Source organism: Argiope bruennichi, chromosome 10 (genome assembly GCF_947563725.1).
Source record: "Argiope bruennichi chromosome 10, qqArgBrue1.1, whole genome shotgun sequence".
In the NCBI taxonomy this organism is placed as follows: domain Eukaryota; kingdom Metazoa; phylum Arthropoda; class Arachnida; order Araneae; family Araneidae; genus Argiope; species Argiope bruennichi.
In genome coordinates, this window is record NC_079160.1 from 51656667 (window position 1) to 51660851 (window position 4185).

The window sequence follows — 4185 nt, forward strand, 5'->3', positions numbered from 1 at the left end:
TACTTTTCTTCAAAAAAATTTTTGGAGGGAAAAATTTTTTCCCTCTTTTTGAAGCAAAGAAGATTAACGATTTAAATTTATGGGGAGAAAAAAAGCTCTGAATGTATTTAAAAATTTTTTTATTGTTTAATAATTAACCATTTAATTAAACGTCTCTCAAAACAATCGTTATATCTTTCTTAAATTTCAGCATTTGAGAACAAAATTTACAGGACTATTACAAAATAAATAAATAAATTCAAATTTGTAGAGAAGATCAGCTATCGGTGGCTTTTAAAATTATCTGTTTTAATTAATGCTTTCATTTTAATCAAAAACAGTTCAGAAATTAAAGGATTTTATCATATTAATATTACAAATAGATATAATACTGCAGACGGCAAATGAATTGCAATATTTAATTTAAAAGCACTTTTTAATTTAAGAAAATTACACATTTAAGAATCTTAATCTGGGACAGCGGATAAAGAATTTATGCGGCATAGTTAAATACTATAAGATTCCTTATATATATAGTAAGGAAAAGTATAATAAATTCTCAATTATCAAAGACTTTTACTATAAAATATTGCTAAAAATATTGTTTTAAAATAATTCCCCAAATAGCCCTAGTGTAACTTCGAAATGGGATATTAATATAACAAAAATTAAATTGAACTAAAACTTAAAATAACCAGAGGAACTGGTATCCCAAAAACTTTCTCGTATACTCTCTAATAAAGGTTTTATCCCAGAAAATACTTTGCATAGCATTGGCGTATAGTAGTTTTGAAATATTAACCTTTAAAGGGAATTTATCATTTTTACTAAATTTATAGTGTCACCCTTGTCGAATTATTTGGTGATTAATCCTTGGCATGCGATTAATAGTATCCGGAAATCGAATTTGTGTTTTAGACGCGTTTTCCCCAACCCACTGAAATAAAATTTTTATATAAGACTACATTTGTAATCACAAAATCACATACCGAATTTGATATATTTAAGACATTGAGACCTTGACATCGCGTTTACATAATTCTAAAAGTACAGACCGACAAACGGTCAATCCCTAATTGGGCTTGGTTCAAAATTTGATAGGTGTCTAGATAACTAAACTATAGATTAATTCTGTGGGTCGAATTTTATTCATCTTGCTCTTTTCATTTTGTAATCATCATCATAAATTATATACAAATAGCCGGACAGACAGACTTTCTATGAGCATATTTTCTCCAAAATTTGATAGAAATCTTTAAAAAAACTGATGTAAAGACCGTGTGCAAAATTTCATGCATCTAGATCAAAACGTTTTTGAATTATCTTTCTCACAGACAGAAATTTTTTTAAAATATTTTTTTCAAGCTCAGGGAAGTCAAAAAAATTTTTCAAGCTTGGAGATCCGTCAAAATCTCGATTTTGAATTCTTTGATGATTACTATACTTCCTTAATACTACGTATACAAGAAAGTAACAAGAACAATTGACTAAGTTTTTTTTTTATTATTATTATTATTGAAGGACAGTAAATTAACTAAGTCGAGAATACAGAAATCTATTATTTTCTAAGTTCCAATTGCATACATATACATTCCCTATTGTAAATAAAAAGTTCGAATGTTTTTATTTGCGTTTTTCAAAGATTGTGAAGGTGATTTGTGCTACCGTTCGATTCATCGGATAATCTGGAATATATTATATTAGTTTGATTATAATATACATTAATTATGATCCAAAAATAAAAATTTCAAGGTTGAATATTACCAAACTCGGAAATATCTTACGAAATATCAGTAAATTTTATACTAAGGAAAAAAAAGTAGAAAAGTTAAGAAAAGGCATTTCAGAATCATAGAAAATGATTATATTGATTATCCATGTCGATCTTTCTTATAAACGTAAAACAAGAAAAGTATAATTTTATGTTTTCAAAAATGGAGGTAATATAAAAAATGTTAATCAATATTTCATGAATCTTTAAAATTATTAGAAGTCGTTTTTATATGTGCATAGTATAACATTAAGTGTTTTACATTCAAAACACTTAATGTTTTATTTAATACCGTTTTGTTGCCGGAATTTTAATTCATTTATGATTATGTATAATATTAAAATGATTACAGTTACGGCTGTTCAATTTTATGAAACTTTAAACTATCTTAAGAAATCTTGAACGCATTAAACAAACAACAATAAAAAAATAACAACAAATAAAATAACAAATGTAGATAAATGTTTAATAATTCAAATAAATGTAGATAAAACAGAAGTGGCCTGTTTCTTCTTATAAAATGTGGAATTCGTTTTGCATTAATTATAAACAAAAATAATTTGGTCAATATGTTTAAAAAGTAACAGTTATAAATAAAGTATTCATCTCACCTAATAATAAAGATTAGTCACCTTAGGCAGCCAGGTGGTTGGTAAACGTTTTATTTTGAATCAAATATAACTTACATTTAAGTTATATTTGATTCAAAATAAAACGTTTTTCATAACTTCATATTCGGGAATCCGCAAATCTGTCTGATATTAAAACCGATTTATTTTAATTGTCTTAGTTAAGTTCATCGCCTATATGAACCTAACGGAGACAATCCCTTAATATACAGCGATATTATAAAAATAAAAATTCGGCTAACTTATTTTCTAAATTTCACAATATCATAATTTCCCTTTTTTATTTGTCGTAAACATTAAAAATATTAAACAGTGACCTTCTACTTTAGCTTTCAACAATGGAAGAAAATCATGCGATTATGTATTTCAGGGAACAAGGAATTATATTTGAATTTCATAGCAACAATGTAATATATTATTGGTAATCAGGCAAAAAATAAAAAAATGTCAAAATTTAGTAAAAATGTGCCTGCTTTATTAAATTGGTATAACTAAAAAGACAATTTTTAAACGACGTAAAATTTATTTTTTACTATAATATTTTCAGTACAAAAATGAATTTTAAATATATATACAGAGGAAACAAAACCAAAATTCAGATTAATTTTTACTTAATTAAAATTTTAAAAAATCTGTCGAAACATTTCTATTTACTAAGGTATACATATGCCATATTTGATAGATATAGGTTAAATGCACACACACACACACACACACACACACACACACACACACACACACACACACACACACACACACACACACACACACACACACACACACACACACAAATATCTTTATTATTTGTTGGCCTCCTTTGGTGATTCGTTAAAATTAATGCTTGATAAAATGTGTAATTCGGTATTTTAAGTAACTTGGTCTTTTAGCTGTTTCTTCAACTATTTTTAAAAAAAAATTCAAATATTGATATATTTTTTTTCTTTTTACATATGGGTACAGAAACAGAATCGTTCAGCACTGAAATCTTATATCGACTACAGAATACTTTTTATATTTTATTTTCTAATTTATCTCAAAGAAATTGATCAATAATAATTTCTCTGATTCATCATAAAGTTCAGTTTTTATTTTTATTTTTAAAAGGATATAAATGGCGTTACTAATATTCTTTTTTTATTTATTTTAATAAATAAATTTACGCCTGTGAACAATTATAATGTCTAAATATTAATTAGTTCCTTCAATCCTGTGAATCATATTCAATAAAATAATCTTGGCAGTCTAACGTTTCAATCTTCTGCGAACAAATTTGCCCGTTTTATAAAACCTCGAATGTCCTTATTTTAGGACAATCAATAATTTCATTATTTTAGGTCAGAGCCCTTGGAGAAATTCCAGACACTAATTACTATATTTTCTTCAAGACGGTTGATGGAGAGGTCTAAAATCACGCTTTTTTATAGAATGATAAAATTTAATCATTTATAACCCAATCAGTTTAGTCCTAAAAGAGTGGAATCTATTTTTTATTTGAAATATTAGTGTGTCAAACTGTTTTATTAAATATGACTCACATGATAATGACTATAAAAACCTAAGATTAGTAATTCATCAGAACATTCATTGACTTAAACTACATAAAATATGATTATTTACTTCATTTAGACCATTTTTTTAAGATATATATGTCTGTTACTAAAGGTTTAGAAATTAGCTGTAGGTGTTCTGATTCGAATGAATATTCTGTATATGTTAAATGATATTTGCCTTACATAAAACTGATTTATTGACTTAATTTTATAGATATTGTAAAAGATAACAGAAAATATGTTCTGGTATTGATTT